Below are 22651 nucleotides of genomic sequence, written 5' to 3' on the forward strand. Positions count from 1 at the left end.
AGACCATCAGTCCTCTCAAAACAATGATGGACTAGTTTGGCAACAGCCCTCCCCCCCAATATTTAGATGGCTTGAGTGGGTTGCCATTTATCCCCATATATTAGCAAATTGCACTATTCTTGCCAAAACGAGTTGTGGCCTAACCAGTCAAAAGAATAGGCCTAATTAAAATCCCCAGCTAGGGTTGCCAGGCTGATCCTGGCAACTGGTAGGAGGGCAGGAGTCAAGGACAAGTGGCATTAGAGTGATGTCACCAGCTCTAGGAATCGTTGGAGACTCTATGTCAAAACCATAAAGTTTCCAAAGAATCCTAGTTCTATCCTTTTGTCAGTTCCTAGGTTGTACACAGAAATGATGTAGAGTTGTTAGTGATGTCACTGTTTTTTTTATTTTATTTTTATCTCACCACTAGTTGGAGTGGTGGCAGGCATCAGGACTTGCTGACAAGCCTATCCATAGGACACTGCAAAGCAGGCCCCGAAAAAGGGTTTATTCCTGTCCAATTTGAGGGCAATCCCCAAAATTCCTGCTCAGCTCCTCAAACTGTGACCAGCTGCTCTAATGTTATCCACAGAGAAGGGGGGAAGGCCAACTGAAAGCAAAAGTTGCTGCAGAAAACTTGGCAGAGCTCAATTGATCCTCCTGCACCTTTCTGATCGGCTGCTCCACATGGACAGCAGTTGGCTCATTAAGAGCCAATAGTGCTCTCTTGCCTTATCTAAAATGGAAACTAAATTTTTCTACTAGGACAGGAAATATGAGATGTTACAAGGCACAGGACATCTAGCACTATGTTGACAAGCCATAAAATAGCTGGGATGAGGAAAAGTGAATATGCACTTCTCCTCATTTTTTCTTCTTTCTTCCTGTAAAATGATACATCCAGTCTATTTTCCATCTGCTCCGCCGAAGGTGAATATTCTTATCTTCCAGCCAGTTCAGGGGAGGGTCAGCAAGAATGTTGTCACTTCTCTGTTTAATCCTCTGCTTGAGGGACCGCTGCACTCCTTTGTCTCCATTCAGTAGTGGAATGCTGGATTCTCTACAGGTCTGCTTCGTGGTTTTGCTCCTTTCTTGGTACTGCCTTGTATCTTAAAGACGACGTACTGGTACAACCGTCCATTTTGTAGACTTGGTGGATTTTCCCCATTTTGTAAATTTGTCTCACTTATTTCTATTTTTCTTTCAAATGGATCTGTCTCCTTAGAGACTTGCTCTGTGTTGACATTTTTATCTTGTTTTTAATCCACTTCCGCTCCAAATAACCCATCTGCTTTAATTAATATTTCTGCCATTAGTTTTGGAGGTTTCTTGTAATTTGGTAAGTACATCTTCTTCCCAAGAAGCCATTTCAGATTGCTTATATGTGTTATGGCTAATCTCTCATCACAGTGGTTAAAAGCTTTGTTTTGTTAATTATGTTCGAAAATTTATTGCTTTCCAGCCGTCTGCTGAGAGGATCTCTTTACAATCTCTCTGTCTCCCCCTCCTCCTCCCAGCTTCAATCCAGCGGCCACTTCGCATATAGGCTGGCTAGCCCTCATAAAGCCATAAAAACAATCTGCTTACTTGGTAGAAGGGGTCATTAATCTTTTGAGCTGTCTTCAAGTTTATCTGTCCTGTTCGGAATCTTCTTATATTCACTGTAGATTTCATTTAATCTTGTCAGACTTTCAGTTTCCGCAGCTTCATGGCCTTAGGCCCTTCAGTTGGTCCTTGCTTTCGGAACCGGTGCTGAGACTTCTCGGGGGTTGCCAGACCCCTTGGGCTCTTCACCTTGTTCCAGCCTGCCTCCCCTCTCCGGGGGGAGGGGGGAGGACTTGGGGGGCTGAATTCTCAGGTCCCAAGGAACCAGGAAGGTCACAGCAGGGAGCTCATAAAACTCAGCTGCTGTGGCATTGCTGTTTCATTCTGGAAGGCAGGGGACAGGCTTTGCTCCCTCTCTGCTCCTGATTCCATTTTGTTGAAGACAGGGAGCAGGCATTGCAACCTGTTTCACTCCTGATCCCAAATTCCTGAATGAATACCTAATAATCCAGACCTAACACCTTGTCTTTATGGAAGGAGAAATATGGATTATGGTCTGATTTTTTTCTGTATGTCAAATAATATGCAATATAGATCTAATGAAAGCTCTAGAGCCTCTGTATTATGAGAGATTTTGAATGTTTACTGCCAAAGGGATGATGGTGATGTGATGGCTGGGCCCTTGAAGCTTTCTACCTGTTGTTGATTTTAGTTTTTCCTTTTAGAATATAAATGAGTGGCAAAGCTAAGTGACTGACTGCACTTTTTAACCTTACGATTATGAAAACCCAAGTAATAGTGCAGATGGTCAAGATAAAACAGATGAAGGACCTAGTTTTCTCTTTTCTCTCTTTTTTTTAAATGGGCAACTGTGCTTTAGCCTTGTAGTTTATGTAGACATTCCAGACTTATTAATATGAAAACTCAAGCAAATAGCTCCGGTTGGACTTTTCTTTTCTTGAACTAAATACTGATCTGGCCTCTCTACCTTTACCATTATGAAAATCTAAGCACCCAAGTTTGGAAGGTTTGGCCAAAAGAGAGGCAAGAAAGAGGAAAACTAGCATAAAAATGCTTCCTTCTTATATTTATTTATTTATTTATTTATTCAATTTATATACCGCCCATCCCCAGGGGCTCTGGGCGGTGAACAGTTAAAATCGATAAAAACTAAAACTAAAATCAATATACAAATAATAAAACAAATTAACAAAGTGCAATGGTGGGGAGAACCTTCCCCACCCCAAAGATGGGAGGCCGACATGGCACCGCCCCCTTCAATCACCAAACGCCTGGCGGAACAGCTCTGTCTTACAGGCCCGGCGGAACGATAATATGTCCCGCTGGGCCCGGGTTTCCATTGACAGAGCGTTCCACCAGGCTGGGGCCAGGACTGAAAAAGCCCTGGCCCTGGTTGAAGCGAGGCGGGCTTCCTTAGGGCCGGGGACCACAAGTAAATATTTATTCGCTGATCGGAGCGATCTCTGGGGAATGTACAGGGATTGTTATTGATTGTTATTTTCTGTTCTATTATTCTTACTCTCTGCTTTTAGAATGACTCATTTATAATATATACAACCTATTTCTTTTTTCTTTTCTTTTTTTTTAAATGTGAAACTGTGCTCTAGCCTTGTAGCCTATGTAGAGATTCCAGACTTATTAATATGAAAATCTAAATAAATAGCTCTGGCTGGACTTTTCCTTTCTTGGATCAAATACTGATCTGACCTCCCTACCTCTACCACTATGAAAACCTAAGTACACAAGTTTGGAGGGTGTGGCCAGAACAGAGGCAAGAAAGAGGAAAACTAGCACAAAAATACTTCCCTCTTATATAGATGTATACCATTGTTTGATTGATATTTACTGTTCTGCTATTCTTCTCACTTTCTGCTCCTAAAATGACTCATATATAATATATATAAGAGAAAAGAATGTTAGAAATGACATAAGGAATGGGATAAGTGGATTAAAAAGCATAACAATTAAATAATGTTTATGGAAACAAAAGGGAAATTTGAAGGTATATGGGGCATTTACTATATATTTAGTGGCCTTTTATACTTGGATTGATGTATATCTTTCTTGTGGTGAACCTGCTAAAATTTGACTTCTTGTTGTAACCCCTTCCCGCTTCTATAAAAACCCAATGAAAATTGATATAAAGAAAAGAAAAGTGAATATGCACTTCTATGGATATTGTGCTAACTGAATGATGCATAAATGGGGCACACTAAAAATGCTATCTTAAGCAGAGTCAATGCATTTTGAAGGATGTAACTCTATTTAGGATTATACTATAAAACTCCCTTTGCAGTGCAATTCATCTACTTCCTGAAATTGCTATATTGTATTTCTGTACTGTCTAAAGTACTTAATCACAGATGGAACCTTATTTCTCTTAGTCCATAGCACTTGTTTAAAAACTGGCTTCTTGGTAGCTGTACCATGTGAAAGGTGGTCATCTGTAGATTCCCACTTTGCTATGACTACAGGCACATGCAGAAAGCCCTTCCCAGAGACACCACCCGGCATGCCATGTTCAGATGCCCAATGGGAGATTGAAATTCTTTGAGGGTGCATTTTTTGGCAGGAGAGGATGCAATTAATGAGTTCCTTCAAGCTCTGAAACTTGTTGGAGGGAAGCCGGGACTGCTTCAGCACTGACTCAAGCTTGATCTGACGTAGACAAACAAGGTGGCTGGCTCTTCAGTTGCTTCTCTAGTGATTGGGATGTCCAGCTCGTAGGCCAGTGCCTGGAGGATACCCAACTGATGGATGCAGGCTGTGCTACCCAGGAGACTCACAATCAAAAAATCATCCAGGTCATGAGTAACTTGCAGGTACTCCATTTGGTCCTTTGCAGCCCATTCCAAGAATGTGCTGAAAGTCTAAAAAGTGGCACAGGCCACAGAGCACCCCATTGGTGTAGCTTCGTCAGCATACTACATCTCCTTAAATTTAAAGTTCAGCAGGCAGAAATCACTGGGGTGCACTGGAAGAAGCCAAAAGCCAACTGGATATCACTTTTTGCCATGAGGGCCCCAGGGCTGCAAGACTGGACTAGCTGGACGGATGGCTCCCCAGTAAATACCCTGGCAGCAAATCTGAGGGAAGACTGTGCCTTCCGGGTCTGCCACCTGACCCACCCTCTCAGCAACACAGCCACCAAGTTCTGATTGGCTGGCTTGGATTTGAATTGAAGGCAGTGCGTACTACCCCACAGGAAGCATAGGGAGCTGCTGAGCTTGAGAAGATGGTGGCCACCATGTGCTACATGCCCACTCCCATGCTACGGGCTGCAGTTGGAGCACCAAGGGGGTCTGGGACTGTTGTTTTTGAACACAAATAAGCAGATGCTGTATTTGTTGAACAAGTATTAACATGACAAAAAGTGCCTACAAGAGCCATTTAAAAAGAACATCTTCTGAATCTGGTCTATGACATCTTCTTACCTTCTTGTCTCCAGAAAAGACAAACTTTGGCTTTTATATTTAGAAAGAGGAAGATGTAGGCTTTATATACACACACACACACACACACACACACAGAGTGTACCACAGGATTTCTGAAACAGGATCTCTTAGACCATACAGCAAAGTCACTCCCCTGGCAGGGCAATTGTGTATGGCTCATCTAATGAGACAAAAGGAAGCAAGGTCTAGAGTATATAAATAATTACAGCAACGCTTTCAAAAGAAACTGGAAAGATCCTGTAAGGGGGAAATATCAGGGAAAGTGATAAATGGCTGTCAGCCACTAAATAAATGTTTTGAAGTTCTGTCATCTGTGTGCCAAGGCTTTTATAATTGAGATTGAACCCTTACTAAATGAATGCTTTTGTCAGAAATATAGCTTCCTCATTCCTGTTTAAACAATGTTTTGTTACAGCCATAGCTTCTACAATAACCTTTGAGAGCCTCTGTTTTGGCATTTTGCAGGCTTATATTTCGAGTCTCAGACTCCTGGGAAGAAAATTTAACTGAAATGCTCAAGGAGAAGGGTTTTTTTTTCTCCTGTGAGAAGCACAGCCACAGAAATCCCTCTCAGACTTGCCCATTGTTGCAGAGAGAGCCTTTGTAATTACCAAGGGATTAGGGCAGAATATGAAAACCTTCAAGAAAGCCGCTTTCTTTGCCTATCAGGAATGTGTGCTGCACAAACTCTGAAACAATCAGCAGGGTTAGTGAGGCAGAAGTGTATTAAAATGTTAAGAGTTCAAGGAGAAGATCCTAGCCAAAAAAAGTCCACCCCTCCTAATTAAAGAAATAAAAAAGAATGTTTCTAAAGAATGCCAGAGATTATGTCATTTGATTTCTGCAGGAAAAAAGAGTCTTTTGAGGATTGCAAATGAGATGACAACGCTGAACCAATACAATGGGCTGATCCCCATTCCACAATAAAAGTAATGAAAACTGAGCTTAATGGTACATAAATAAAAATAATTAAATAGAAGATAGTGGTAGTGGTACATTACCTGAATTAATATACAAGATTAAGAGGCCAATAACCCAGAAACAACTTACTTACTCTGATCTTTTATACAAATTAGTCCACTCTTTCAGTTTAGGCATCTGTATGGCTGGACACTGCAGGCATATTTTCAGTTTATAAATTTAAAAAATCCTTTTTTGCTAGCTATTTTTAAGCTAATAGTAATGACTAACATTATATATCATTGCACATCAAACAAATTCTTGCGAATGCAGCTGACAAATTTTGCATTCTTTTCTACAGTTTTTCCTGTCTTAGTCTCTCTTAAAAAATGGGTTTCAGGAAGCTAAATTAGATGTAGTCATTCCTTGAGTCGGTGCAAGACAGCAGGTGCTGTTCTGATGGGGTTCCATTCTATATCCTATCATTTTATTAAGAACATAAACGCAAACCTGTTGTTACGGAGGTCAATGACAAAAAAAGTTTCTTTTGATGTTAGTGGAAGTAGGATTGAAATCTGGGCATTTACTGATGGCTCGATTTGTGAGAGACCTCTTTGGAGTATGTGAAGCAAGTTATAGTAAAGGGCTTATGGTATTTGTGAAGAACCACAGTATATATGGAGAAGAACTATGTTATTTAAAAAATCCAATTCTAGACAGCCAACATAATTTTTCCCCCACAGAGTAAATTCCATGTTTCAGTAGATACTTGTTATGTGAAATAAGTTATAAGAAACACAGTGTTTCTCTTGGTTTTATTGTAGATAAAAGTTTCAGGGTTTTTTTTGTGTGTATCTGTCTTGTTTTCATATTAAGACAATTTCAAAATATTTATTCCAAACACATTCTTTTATGTTATGTTTTGATTCACGTTTATATATATGTTGTTCAGTCAAACTGGAAAAAAATGTGGCATATGGACTAAAGTAGCAATCAGAGAATCTTGCGTATTGAGAAGCAAGTCCCATTGCACTTACTGGGAATTATGTATGTGTAAATGTGCTTACAGTTCACAGCTCTATAGATCACAGTTCACAGCTATAATCCCAAACATGCTTGCTTACTAGAGAATAGGCTGCTGCTAAAAACAGCAATCTCATTCCCCGTTCTCTCCCACTAATTATGCAAAATATAACATCGCTATGTTTTAGCTTTCCCCATGACTGTAACTGACAGCCACTGAAATGAATGGGGGAATTCAGGGCACTATCAAGCTGTATGTAGCAATAAGGTAGAGATTACTTCATGAGGATCTAAAACAGTTCAACCCTACTGCTGAGGTTCCCATGAAAAATATAAAATGGTGCATGTTATTTTCCATTAAATACTCATTAAAAGTGAAATTGAAATTTTCAGTGGATGACATAAATGACATTATATTTTGGAAAATGTAACAACATTTTATATATATGTACTAGCTTGATACCCGTGCTTCACTACAGTATTTAACTACTTTAAATCTAATGATAATACTATGAGTATGTAACATTTTTCTTTTTTGAGTTGGCAACCCTAGTGAACTTTTAGGGGAAGACTGGGAGGTGCATTTTACTTCAGTACACATTCAATGACTCCCAATAACAACTGCATACTGTTTAGAATGTGTGTGAGCAGGGGGGTGAGGACCAATCAGGTCACATATGCAAATGACTTTGAAAGGCTGGCCCAATCAGGGAAGAGTGGCTGAGCTGGCAGTGGGTAGGGGTGCAAGCAGGCAGCTACCTGCCAGCCACACCAGGAAGCTGTATCCCTTTCGGAAAACATATTTTACCCCTTTTACCCCCTTAGGGGGCAAATTTCTTAAAATTCCTTCTTAGTGGGTATTTACATCATGAAAGGAACGTTCTCCCCAAATCTCATGTTTCTAGGTCCAGAGGTTTGGGCTAGGCATTGATGAATCTGTCGGAACACTTGTCTTTATATATATAGACTAGCTTGATGCCCATGCTTCACTACGGTACTTAACTACTTTACATCCAGTGATAATATTTATGAGTATGTAACATTTTTTGGTTGGGGGGGGGGGGTTGAGTTGGTTTTGTAGTATAATAGCATAGTACCCAAGCTTCACAAAAGTGTTTGAATAAAGTGAAGCACGTTGATGCCTAAAACTGATGAAGTGAATTTCAAAATGTAACATTTATTGAAGAGATTTTTAAAAGGAAAAGATTCCATTTTTTTTCTACTGAAGTACCTCTTTGTAGACCACACTGGTGGTTTTCCCCTCAGGTACTAGGATTGCCAGGTTGCTGAGTGAGCTCACTCTGGAGCAGGCCACATAGAACAGCCCATGTGAGAAGCAATCTTCCCTCAAGTCAATTCCTGTCACCTTCAGTGTCTGGCCCTGGGACTTATTGATCGTCATAACAAAGCAGGCCTTGAGTGGGAACTGCAGTCTCTTGAATTTGAAGGGGTTCTCTGATGGTAGGAGTGGTGTTCATGGTATGAATACAGACACCCCCCCCCCCGAGCACTGCCAGTGAACAATGTGGCCTCGATGTTCCTGTGGAGGGCTTTCACTCACAGTCTGGTGCCATTGCAGAGTTTGGGTGGGTTGAGGTTCCGAAGCAGCATCACTGGAGCCCCCACTTTGAGGAGAAGCTTCTGGGATGGGCAGCCAGGACAGTTGAGCATATTGAGCAACTCCATGGGGTAGCAGACCGCATCATCCATTTGCCCCACTGAGTCCACAGATCTGTACTCCATTTCTGCCCCTTAGAGGAAGTTAAGTTGTGTTTCATTAATAATGGCAGCCTTTTCATTCTTGGGGGTCAGAATGGCACGCTTGCACAGCCAGTCTGTGGACTTCTCTGTGATAGTGGCAATACCAGGGTATATCTTGGCTGTTAGGTCTGCTAGGGTCATCACTGCTGTGCCGAGGCCTGCAGGGATGGTCACCTTTCCCTTAGAATTGGGACTTGCTGGTACTTGGCCACTGCTTCTCAGTGCACCGCAGGAGTACGATGTGCATATTTCTTTGCCACATCTCTAAGTTGCTTCCTCCTTTTAGCAATGGTATATCTTGTACAACATCTGCCAGGAGGCTTCTTCGGGGTGGTAGGAGATGATGTCTGCTAGAGGTGTGAGGTGGAGTTGGAATGAGGGAGGGGTGGTGTGGTGGTAGGGTTGCCAGGTCAAAGGTTGGGAAATTCCTAGGAGCCTGGAGAGGATGTGGTTTGAGGAAGAGGAGGAGCATCAGTGGGGTATGATGCCATAGAGTTCACACTACAGAGCAGCCATTTTCTCCAGGGGAACTGGTCTTGGTTGCCTGGAGATCAGTTGTAATTTTGGAAGATCTCCAGCTACCACCTGGAGGCTGGCAACCCTATGTGGTGGGCACTTTGGCAGGTTCATGTGAGAGATTCACATCAAAATGGCCCCTAGAAAGGTTGTGCACCAACTGACTGTGACCAGTCAGAGAAAGGGAGGTGCAAGCAGGCAGGCCCCACAGTAGGATTGCTAGGTCCAGGTTGGGAAATTCCTGGAGATTTTAGGGTTGGATCCTGGATAGAGTGGGGTTTGGAGAGGGGAGGGGACTCAGAATGGTATAATACCATTAAGTCCACTCTCTAAAGCAGCCATTTTCTCCAGAGGAACTTATGTCTGTTACCTGGAGTTCAGTTGTAATTCCAGGAGATCTCCAGCCACCCCCTGGAGGCTGGCAACCCTACACCACAGGGAGATTGGTAACCCTAGTGAACTTTTAGGGGAAGACTGGGAGGTGCATTTTACCTCAAGACACATTCAATGACTCCCTTAGCAACTGTTTAGAATGTTGGGCTGAGCCCCAATCAGGCCGCATATGCAAATTACCTTGAAAGGCCGGCCCAATTAGGGAAGAGTGGCTGAGCTCACAGTTGGGGAGTGGGGGAGGGAGCATGCTGCAGCCTGCCAGCCACAAAGGGAAGCTGTATCCCGATGGGAAAACACATTTTACCTGTTTTTACTCCCTTAGGGGGTGAATTTCTTAAAATCCCTTCTTAGTGAGCCTCTACACCACAAAAGGAACATCCTCTCCAAATTTCACATTTCTAGGTCCAGGGGTTTGGGCTGGGCATTGATGAGTCAGTCAGGACACTTGTCTTTATATATATAGACTAGCTTGATGCCCGTTCTTTGCTACAGTATTTAACTACTTTAAGTCCAATTATAATACTTATGGGTATGTAACATTTTTTGGTTTGTGAGGGGGAGTGAGTTGGTTTTGTAGTATAATAGCATAGTACCAGAGCTTCACAAAATTATTTGAATAAAGTGAGGTGTGTTGATGCCGAAAACTAATGAAGTGAAATTCGAAATGTAACTGTTATTTAAGAGATTTTTAAAAGGAAAAGATTGTAGTGCAAGAAATAAAGTGAAAAATATGTACAACCGTTTTTTTTCTACTGAAGGACTTCTTTGTAGACTACATTGGTGGTTTCCCCCTCAGGTGCTAGGATCACCAGGTTGCTGGGTGAGCTCACTCTGGAGCAGACCACGTAGAACTGCCCATGTGAGAAGCAGTCCTCCCTCAAGTCAATTCCTGCCACCTTCAGTGTCTGCCCCTGGGACTTGTTGATTATCATAGCAAAGCAGGCCTTGAGCGGGAACTGCAGTCTCTTAAATTCAAAGGGGTTCTCTGATGGTATGAACCCCACTCCACATTTTACCCCTTTTTACCCCTTAGGGGGCAAATTTCTTAAAATCCCTTCTTAGTGAGCCCCTACATCACAAAAGGAACGTCCTGCCCAAGTTTCATATTTCTAGGTCCAGGGGTTTTGGCTGGGCGTTGATGAGACACTTGTCTTTATATATATAGCTATATAAAAGCTAGTCTTTACTTCTCTGTAACTAAAATTAAACCCGGCTGCTAATGGCCTTTTGTTTCACATTCTATTTGTTCCAAAATACTGCAGCCATTATGGAGCCTTTATTAAACCCTGCTGAGAAAGTGTCAAATTTTTATCCAATGAATTTTTCTGGCTGAGATTCTGTACAACAAAGCATCTCTAAGTAATGCATTCATAATACAGACCTATTCAGAAATATTCTGTTCTATACAGACAGACTTGTCTGCTTCACAATCAAACAGCTGGCTGCCTAATTAGATAGATTATTATAGCACTTTTTTGTTGATCAGTTTGGCTGATATTCATCTAGGAGCACTTTTAAATCTGTGCCTTGTTTTATGCAGAATATCTAGATACACTTATTTGGGAAATTGCTGAAGTTCATTATCAAGTTTAATGTCAGTAGCAAAATGGTGTGATGTATCTTTTCCTACATAACGTACTGTACAGGCTAACCCAATCATATCAGATTTCGGAAGCTAAACGAGGTTGAGCCCGGTTAGTACTTAGATGAGGAATCCAAATAAGTCCAGGGTTGTTATGCAGAGTCAGGCAATGGCAAACTATGTCTATTCATCTTTGCCTTGAAAACCCCAGCAAAGGTAGCCATATGTTTTGAGACTTTCCACCACCACCCTTTTAATCTGAAAATTACGAAGGCACTTATTTTTATTTATTTTACATCAATACCTCACCTTTATCCCTACTGAGGACTAGAGATGGGCACGAACAGCAATATGAACAAAAAAAGCCACGAACAACCCAATCTGCTGTTTGCAAACAAGCTATTTGCGAGGCCCCATTTTAAATGAACAGGTGGTCCTTGCAAGCCTTGTCCGTGGCTGTTCGTTGCTGTTCGTCAAGCCAGACAGTCTTGTACCTGCAATCAATTCCCATGGCAACTCAGGCAGGGATTATCTGAACTCTGTCTGAACTCCTGCTGTTGCCCTGGAAACCCCAATCTAAGCTCAATTTAGCTTGATAGGCAGGTCTTCCTTTCAAGTGTGGAGCTCCAAATTTGTTACACCAAGGGAGCAAAGAGCAGTGGGGAGGGGGGGTCCCAGCTCTGGCTTAGTTTGCAGACAGTGGAAAGGGAGAGAGTTGCTGTTGGCATTTTGATAGAGTGCACTGGAGCTTGAATTTTCTTTGCGTGTGGTGGGATAGGGATCTACCCCTTCAAGTACCAGGGCTGCTGCCAGGCTCTGGGGCCAAGCTATTATTTATTATTGGTACATTTCCTGTTGCCTGTTCAGGTAGGGTTTCTGGGAGTGGTGCAGTAGGGATCTACCCCTTCAAGTTCCAGGGCTGCTGCCAGGCTCTGGGGCCAAGCTATTATTTATTATTGGTACCTTTCCTGGTGCCTGCTCAGGTCAGGTTTCTGGGAGTGGTGCAGTAGGGATCTTGACCAAACTTGAATGATGGCTGGAGAGAGCCTGCTGGCCCCCATTAACAGCCAACCACGAACATGTTCGTGAACAGGGCCATGTTTGTGGTTGTTCATGAGTCACTGTTCATGGATGGCAACGAACAATGAACATCAAGTTCTCTTCGTGCCCATTTCTACTGAGGACCCAAAGTAGCTTACAATTTTATCTTCTCCTGCATTTTATCCTCATATTTATTTTATTTTATTTATGTCATTTATTGTCCACCTTTCTCACTGAAACTCAAGGCAGATTACACAACCCCGTGAGAATGTATGACTCGCCCAAGATCATCCAGCAAGCTTCCGTGACAGAGTGGGGATTCAAACCTGAGTTTCCCAGATCTCAGTCTGACACTCTAACCACCATACCACACTGACTGCCTTGTGTTTTTAAAAGTAACAACCAGAACCGTGAATTGTGCCTGGAAGCAAACTGGCTACCTGCATATCAGCAATGTATGCTCTCTGAAAATTAAACCTGTCAGTAATTTTGCTACTGTGTTTTTATTGCATTTTTATTCACAAATATGAAGATTCAGATTTTTGTATGTCAACTGGTATTGCTTTCATCTAATGCTGCTTAACAGCTGCTAACAGCTGCTAACATCACAACTTTTTGCCCAGATTTGTAGCTGTTCAAGCACTGAATTATAAAAAGCTGAGGTAAGGAAACAATCCATGTCATAACTATTATTAGGGCCAACCCAATGCCAAGCTACAAGTGGCGAATTACACTTGCCTGGCAAGTGAACAGACTCACGTGTATTCCTCCCTGTTCACTTGCCATTCCCTTGCTCTCCACTTGGTCAAGTGGAAAGGAAGGGAATGGCAAGTGAACAGGGAGGAATACACGTGAGTCTGTTCACTTGCCAGGCAAGTGTAATTCATCACTTATAGCTTGGCTCCCAGTAACACATACCAGTGTGTGAACTGTCAAATCATCAGAAATCTTCTTCAGGCTGGATGTCCCCACCCCACCGCCCGCAAAAAAAAAAGTTTTAAAAAGGTATTTGGAAGGTAGAATGGTTCAGGAGTGTTCAGTTCAGTTCAAGCCTGTGTGTTGTGAGTTAGTTAAAGAGTGGATTTAAATAGAATTCAAGTTATTCCAAGCAAGAGGCAATAAAATAAACTGATAGCAAAACGAGTCTAACAAATGTCTCTGAAATCTCCCTAAACCAGTTAGACTCAAAATCCCTTTTTGTAAAAGTGACTAGAAATTACTTGAAAATCATTATATTAACTCGGGATATGAATCTAAGGTCTTGCAAGAGGCTCCAAAAATGAGATATTTTTACCTTGAGTTGAATTATCTTGGTCAAATGCTTTTGCTGGTCACATTAGCTTTCAGATGTCATTATTATTTTATATATTTCATTTATATCCCACTTTTCTCCCCAATGGGGAACCAAAGTATCACAAAATTCAGATATTGTAAAATTAGAAAGAAATTAGAAAGAAATTTATTTACAACTGTGTTAGTCCAAAAGTAAAATTAAAAAAAAAACCCCAAGAACGCCATTCATGTAATGCCTCTTATTAGGACCAACCCAATGATGCATAACAGTGTGCAAAATGAAGTGAACTAAAACTTATTATGACAACGTGCAATTAAAATAAATTACATAGGCTTATTTATCACTGCCCCTAAACCTTCAGCAAAAATGAAACAGTAGATCCTGAACAGTCAGTCTGATGGAAGGATTCCAGTAGGGGTGGGGGCAATGGTTCTGTGGTAAAGCATCTGCTTTGCCTATAGAAGGCCCCAGATTCAGTCCTTGGCATCTCTAGTTAAAAAGCATCAAATAGTGGGAGAGATGTAAAAGACGTCTATTGCTGAGACCCCATGGAGCCACTGCCAGTCAGAGTAGGCAATACTGACCATGATAGACTAATGATCGGTTTCACTGTAAGGCAACTTCATATATTCAAGCCTCGGTATCTGTCAGCTCCTTTCAATAATAATAATGCACTCATAACTGCAGCATTCATTAAGGAAATAATATTTTGTCATCTTGGAGACAAATTTGATGTCAAATCTCTGAAATGCTGGCAAGTTGAACTTATACACCTTCGGGATATACAGACTTCTCTCTGTTCTCCATATATTTATTCTTTGCTTAGCACATGGTGGTGCCTTTCCCTTTGAGTATGAATCTTACAACCATTGTCATTCCTAATATTAATTGGTTTAAGTCAACTTTGCACCACAGTAATTATATTCATTGTGACTTTCAGTCACGATCCCATTAAAATTATAAGGAAGTTTAGTAGGGAATTCTGTAATAGCTTCAGTCTGAAATCATTATCTTAGCCCAGGCTCCATTCTGAATCCAACGGCTAAAAGAGCAACAAATACTGACTGTACTATCCTGTGCATTTTGTCATGGTGGTTCTGGATTGTTAACTATTTTTAAAAGGCATGAAACATGCTATACTAGAGCACCTGGGCCACATCTTCCCCGCTGAATGGAATAGGAAGTTTCAGGAAAAAGCAGCTAACTTTTCAGAGTATGAAATCCGCAGGATCCATGAAGAGGAGATGATTTTATTTTACTGAAGTGTCCGTTCTGCCCAGCAGGTGACCAGCCAGTAAGAGCAGTGACAGTGTAAATAAAAAAGAGATCCCATGATACAAATGCATGCAAGGGGAAACAAGACTGTGAGGCTATAACAGGGAAAAGAGACTAAACCTTGCTAGGAAAAAGTAGAATGAGAGCATAATAAATAAGAAAGTTGTCAGAAAGATAAAAATAGCTGGGGAAGATAAAAGGATAGGGAAGCAGAAGAAAGTGAGCATTTGCGGTTTATTTATTGAAGACTTTTTTTACTCCACGTTTTTGAAAGCAAGTGGAGCAAGTGGTAATGCCGCCCCCACCTACACCCAGCCGGGATCCGGAGCGGAGCAGGTGGAAATGCCCTCTCCCCCTTCAACCCACCGGAATCAGGCATGGAGCAGCTGGCAGTACCTGCTCCACCTTCATCCAGCTGGGATGAGCAGGCAGCAATGCGCCCCCCCCTTAACCTGGATGGAATCATGCACAGAGCAGGAAGCGATGCCCGCGTCCCTTCACCCAGCTGGGATCAGGCACAGAGCGGGTGGCATTGCCTGCCACCCCACTTCACCCGGCTGGGATCAGGCATGGAGCAGAAGGCAATGTCCAACCCCTCTTCTTGTGGCTGGGATCAGGAGCAGAGCAGGTGGAAATTCCCACCCCCCTCCATCCCATTGAGATGAGATGGGTGCAGGCAGCAATGCCCACTCCCTTCACCTGGCCAGAATCAGGCATGGAGCAGGTTGCAATGCCTGCCCCCTTCACCCAGCCGGTATCAGGAGCAGAACAAGAGGCAATGCCCAACCCCTTCACTCGGCTCTGATCAGTAGTGGAGCGGGAGGAAATGCCTGCCCCCCCCCCCAGGCTGGAAACAGGCGCAGAGCAGGAAGCAATGCCTGACCCCTTCACTTGGCTGGGATCAGTAGTGGAGCAGGTGGCAATGTCTGTCCCCCTTCTTCACCCAGCCGGCATCAGTCATGGAGGAGGAGGTAAAGACCACCTGCCTGCCCTCCCCTTTCTAGAGCCCATGGTATTTTTTTCCACAACAGGCTTTGTTACTAGTCTAAAATAATAAAGCAATACGCATTATCAGAAATCTGAAAAAAGAAGACACATTTACAATGCAATCCTGAGGCCTGCTGTGCTGCCAGTTTCTGTGTGACCTTGAGCCTGTGACATCACTCGTCCGCTCCCTAAGGACTTTCACAAGAGAGCTACATTGGCAGCTGAGCCCAGCAAGGCATGGTGAGGCCGCAGCAGAATTGCACACCACTTTCCACAAATAATGGCCCCAACTTATGAAATTGGGTCTACAGATGTGATGTTCTTTTGGACAGTCTTACAATTTCCCAGTTCAGATCTTCCCCCTGGTTTAAACTGATCAAAAGAGATCATGTTAGATCTCCTTATTTAATGAATATCACATCCCAAAATCTCAGAAAATCGTTTACCTCTCTGCGCTTTCAAACAATGCCGACAGCTTTACTTACAGGAAGATATCATCAAACCCCAATGGCTCTCCGTCTCTGTATATGCGGTGCCTCAGTTCCTGAGGATCTTCTACATTACACTTTATTTTGTCCCATGTATGCAGAGGTTAGAGCTAAATTTCTTGCTAACTTGTTAGTGGGGCGTAACTTTACCTCTGATATTGACAAATTAGTTTTTTTGTTATCTGATACTGATTCATTTGTCACTAGCAGAGTATCCCTGTTTGCCTTAGCTGCAAAAAAGATTAGGGCCAAAATTGTTTCCTCAGAAACCTAACATTTCTCATAACTATCTGGTATTTATTAAGGTCCCATTTTAATTGTATTTTATTTTTATTATTTTAATAACTGTATTTTATGCTTGTAAGATAGATTTCTATTTTTACTGTTTTTAACTTTGTATTGTGACGGCCTTTGGCCATATACAATTAAACCTACTACCTACCTACCTACTTTTCACAACTGAATGGACCCTCTGGATAAGTTTGGCAGGGAGACTGGTAGTGAGAGGCTTCGGCTACCTGGTCTGGTCTGATTGGGACCAGCAAGACACAGCAAGAACTGCAAGAGAGTTGGCACAAGCTTGCATCACTTCATGCACACTCCAATCTCCCTGGACTGGTATTCTACATGGAAGCACCAGTCCAGGGAGAGCCACAGCCCTTCCAACACCTCTTCATTTCCTTCGGTACTCTCTGGGTTAACAGTTCCAGAAGAAATGGGGAATGGCAGACTTTATTGAACTGCCCAAAGTGGAGAAGTTGTCTAGCTTCATGTTGCCAACTACCCTCAGCTGGGATGGGAGCTGCATCTGTTTGCGCAGCAGTTGGAGCCACAAGAGCCATCCTCATGCCGCCTTCTCAGCAATGGGGTTGAGTCATAGGCTGCCCAGGAACAGCTCCGTGGACTGTGCTTGGATCACAGCCAAGAAGAATCACTGAGGGCAGGAAGAGCCATGCTCCTTGCCTCTCTGGCGGGTCACAACCTGCCTGAAAGGGAAACAGACACGTGTGGTGAGGGACCAAGCCTCATGCATGCCATAGCCAGGTCTGTCAGATCCTCGGGGGGGGGGGGTGTCCATGGTTGAGGGCAGCAGCAGTGGCTCCATTATCACAGGTGTTGCCAGCAGCCAGATGATGGATACCCCTCCAATGGGAAAGTGCTTCTTGTCAGCATCTGGTTCTTTTGATCCTGTGGTTACTTGGAGTTCCGATTCTGTGAAGGAGACAGTCAAGAGGTCATGCACCCGCCATTGCAGGGGAATTGCCAGAGTGAGTATCTGGTCACTCTGACCTGTGGCTCTGCTCTCTCCTCTTCCTGGAGGTGGCACTCTCCAAGGGAGTCTGAATGGAGCCCTGGCATGGGTTGCTAGGAGCCCTCCTCCCCAAAACAGCTACTTTGGGCATGGGTCCCTGAGCAACTGCCTCTTTGGCAGACATGGGCTGTTCCTCAACCACAGAAGCTACTGTTAGAGGGGTACCCTGCTGGAACAAGGACTTAAGTTCTCACTCAGCTACCATGGCCAGGCACCAGTGGAGGACCCAGGTGCAGCGGCACTGGGCTACTGTGCTGTTGTAGTGGGGATTTACGACTGTGTACATCCAGGATACACTGACATAACTCCTAGTCGGCTTTGAGGGCACTTTTGCCCTGCTCGCCCCCTCCCTGGATTTTGCTGCCCACCTGGTATCAGTTTATGATTCCATGTCAGAACTGTATTTTGTTTTTACTTCACTGACATCAACCATCACATATTATTACTATTAATTATAATTCTTTTATTCAGATGGTAGTCAGATAAAGGAATAGTCCCCAGAAACAATGCCATAAGTCAACAGTTGTTTTGCAGACCAATATTGCTAAATTTATCATTGTCAACTTTATAGTCACATATCATTTTATAGAAGCAGATCAATACATATATTATGGATGTGTGAGCGATGGAACTATGAGTTCAATTGGTCTGTGTTGCATGTTAGTCACAGTTCCTCATTTCGTTTAGTAGATGTGAAACAGAGGCAACTCCTGTGTCTGGAAAACTACCTGTCTTTTTCATTAAATCTTAACCTCTCGAGTGTCATAGAAAGGCCATGTGAGCCATTTCAGTACTATAACTAGGTGTTTGAAACACATCTTTTGACACTAGCGTGCTTTAATTGTTCATGAAATCTTTCCTCTTTCAGTATTGCTTTAAGGCATTCTGGCTCAATTCAGAGTCACTCAAGCAAAATTGGAGCATCTGGTTACAGTGTCAAAATAGCACAGGCAACTTCAGTGTAGCACTCTGGTGGGTAATCTCGACACAGAATACAAACAATACATTAGTGATTGCCAGGAGGCCACAGTTACCATCCTTTTGAAATATGTTGAGAAAAATGTGCAAAAAAATGTAAATCAGGGTTCTCCTTTTCGTCTCTCATTCTGTGCATTTCTTTTTTTAAAGCAAAGTACTTGATAGTTGCTTGAAACTTCATTTCACTCCATTGATTCTCAACAAACATATTAATTATTGCATCATTCATATTCATGGAACAGAGACTTTTTTTTAAAAAAAAGATACGTTGAAAGCACAAAAATAGGTGTCAGGGCTAATAGGAACCAGGCAGCACATATTAAATAATAAGTGCCATGATGTTTTAGCAGCTAGTTAATGGGTGTGGTCTGATTATAAATTATGAAATTGGAAGTTGTCTAGTTTTTGCAGCTGTCTTGCAATAATGCGTCCTCTTTTCTTTGTTTTCCCTCGTCTAGGCTGACCATAAAGTTTCGCTCTGACTTAACGGTTTACAGTAAGTAGTAAGTAATCCTTCACATTAAGAATTTCAAATTGTATTTACCATGCTCATTTGTGTGCTAACGGGCTTTATGGCATAATTCTACTAAATGAAATTATTAAATACCTGTCACTCAGCTGTATAAGGGAGAAAAATTTGACTCCTGTGACTATTGTTCTTGAAATGGATGCAAAATAATACTGTCAGAGCCCATGTGACATCTGACAGTAGATCCAGACCTAACCCCCAGAGCAGATTACTCCAGCCTCAGGCAGGAATAGACTATGCATGGCATCAGGTCAACAGGTCAGGCAGTATAAATGCTTAGAGATTCTAAACATATACCACCTCATTTCTGTCCCTGCTTGGAAGTGCTACCTCCTGTGGTTCTGACACAACTGACCTCCTGAATGTACGTCTCTGTTCTGGAAGTCAGAAGACAGATTTTTTTACCCTGCCTTGACTCTGCATACAGGATATGCTTTTTAAAAGGACCTTTCATTGGCTGAGGTCTAAAGCCAGTGAGAATTGATTTCAATCAATGAGAAAGAAGTTAAGCATAAGAAGAGCTTGGTTCAAAATGTATTTTATGGTGCTGGATTCTGCAACCACAGACTAAGATTAATTAGAAAATTGGACTTTCATGAGATCTACTGCTTCAAAGGCAAAAATGAAGAATTCAGCCACAGTAAAACAGTTAATTGCTCATGTTGTTAAACTTCAGAATTAGGGCATGAAACAAATTCACACTTGGTATATACATATCCCACTGATGTGACACATAAAACCAAATAAAATAAGGTTCGAATACTTTCTTAACAAGGTTTCTTTTCTAAGTTAGTTAGGATTCAACATCATTACATTTAATTTTTCAAGCATTGATATCTGTATTCTATATCCTTCAAAACTGAACTCCAATGTAATTCAGAAACCATTGATGTATATATGGAAAATAGTGTTGTCACAGAACGCTGTTAGATAAGGTTTTTGGAAGTATTAGAACAGAGTAAGTTACTGACTGAGACTTTGTGCTGAAAGAAGCTGGTGCTTCTGTTGAAGTTCTGTTGAGGCTGTAGAATTCAGATGACCCAGATATGGTTCCTCTTGGGCTACCTCTGCCATCTTGTAGAGCCCATTCTGGTTCTTGGAGAATGAATATGATGGAACAGCGCTTTGTATGTTGTGGAGATGCGATAGATTTTGCCAGGGGTCATTTTGTAGAAAAAGAGCTGGAGGAATTCATTAGCATAATTTATTAGCATAACTCATTCGCATATGCCATGCCCCTTGACATCACCGGAAGTGTGTCATTAGCATAACTGATTTGCATATGCCACACCCCCTGACATCACCTATCCTGGCTGTTTTGGACCCAATACTGGCCATTCAGGGCTGTAATTGGGCCCAAAATGGCAAAAAGGGGCTGAAAATGGGCCCAAAATGGTCAGGATCAGGCCGCTGCTGAGTGGGAGAGTGATCCACCACCCATCAGAGGCCCGATCTGGGCTGTTTCAGCACCAATTCAAGATGAAACAGGCCCAAAATGACTGAGAGTCAGGTGGGTGGGGCCACCTGACATGTGACCTCTTTGGGGAACTGCCGGAACTGCATTCCTGCGCGTTCCCCCTCTAAATGAGCCCTGGATTTTACAATTCTTGTATATATGTGTCTTTTTTGGTGAAAATAAACAAAAATGATGGAACAATTTTCTGTGCTTTTTCTGTGGGGTAATGGTTTCCAAGTGTTCTTGGCCCTCTGTCTCCATTGCACCAACAACTGCCTAGTCAGGCTTTCCCAAGTGGTAAATTTCTTGAGTCTCTATAAAAAAGATAAAGTATAAATGAAGTAAAGTAAATAAATAAAATACTTTATCATAGTCCACAGGATGGTTATGAGGGCAATTTTCTTGCTGTGACCTATTTACACTTCCACTCTGACCTGGATACAATGAATCCTACAAGTCAATCTCAGAATGGGTTGGGAATGCAGCCTAATTGTGGCTGCTTGGATTCATTTCATTTATTGTGGTCTCAGGATGTTGTCAGGTTTTTGATGGTGTGTAGACAACCATCTCTGTGCTTCACACTTATGCACGGATTAACTCTGTAGTAAATGTTTTTCCAATGGTAGACAAATTTCCTTTTGAAGATGATTGTGAAATCTGTCTTGAAAAATGTATCCCTAAACCCAAACTATGTTAACAATTACAGATTAGGTGGGTGCTGGTATGATCCATATCCAAGCATAATTCAAGTATGATCCATAGTTCTTATCTTATCTGGAGGACAGGTTCAGTAAGGGAGTGCCGGGGGAATGCTGCAAGGCTCCACAGTATCTGTGCAATGGTGTCTCAGAGGGTTCCCATCTTGTCCACTAGCATGTATAACATGTACATGAAACCCCTGATAGCATTCATCTATGCATCTGGAGTAACTGACAGTAGTATGTTGGTGGAAATCAGCTCTGTTTCCTCTTTTCAGCGGAGTAATGTCAGATAATATATATTCTCAAGAGGGGTCTGGAAAGAGGAATAGGCTAACTGAAAGCTATGAAACCAATACTTAATTCAGATAAGACTAAAGTCTACCTGCTAAAATATGAACCTGCCCAGCAGCTAAAACCCTTTCCAGAAGTTCTGTCTGTGTGCTCCTGATGATGATACAGGGTTAGGGATTCTCCTGCTTAAAAAAAAAAGGGGGGTCCTGAGTCTGTTAGGAGCATGTTGTGTTAGGTGGAGGGGTACCTGACCAGTTCTGAGCAGATCGGGCTTCTGTGGCTTTTTTAATGTAGGAGAATTCCTTAGATAAAATGGATGTGGAGGCCCCAGGTTGTTCCCTAGGATGCCTATCATCTACTTGTGCCCTATGTGAGGTGAACTACCATAGACAGGAATTCTTTAGAATTCCCTCTGAGCACCTCATAGCAAATTTGATGACGTTTAGCTCTGGGCAATATCATTTCTTTTTTTCCTATTCATTATTAATGGGGGTTTTTATTATCTTTTTGATTGTTGCAGTTGTTTTACTGTATAGTATTACTGCTTTATTTTTATTTTTTACTGTGGACTGGAAACTCGTTTTCTGCTGGCTAGTTGGTCAATCTTATTTGGCTAGTTGGACAAGAGACAAAATTCTGTTCAACTAAAACTAAGAAGAAACTTGATTCTTGTCTAGCAGGTTATTTTTCAGTAAAAGAAATACACTTTACACTAAGAATTTATTTGTGGCTTTTGATGAAGCTGTGAGCCTTGCGAAACGGGACAATTTAGCCAGGCAAACCCGTTGCCAATCTCCCGCCAGGAGCAGCCGGAGAGTGTGGGCGCTCCCCTGTCTTCTTGATGTGACCCTCGGCACTTGTGAATAAAGTTTTGGATTGCAGCAGCGGTCTTTTGGCGTGTCCTTAGTGTGCCTTTGCCTTGGAGTTTGGGACCGTTCCCCCTGTCCTTTTGCCTTACTGTATAGAATTACTGCTTTATTTTTATTTTTTACTGTGGACTGGAAACTTGTTTTCTGCTGGCTAGTTGGTCAATCTTATTGTACTGCATTTAGTGTTCTTTTGTGTTGCTGTATTTATCTTCTTACATTACTATTTGTATTCTTACAAATAAGCCTTATTTT

The sequence above is a fragment of the Eublepharis macularius genome, chromosome 10, assembly GCF_028583425.1.
Source record: "Eublepharis macularius isolate TG4126 chromosome 10, MPM_Emac_v1.0, whole genome shotgun sequence".
In the NCBI taxonomy this organism is placed as follows: Eukaryota; Metazoa; Chordata; class Lepidosauria; order Squamata; family Eublepharidae; genus Eublepharis; species Eublepharis macularius.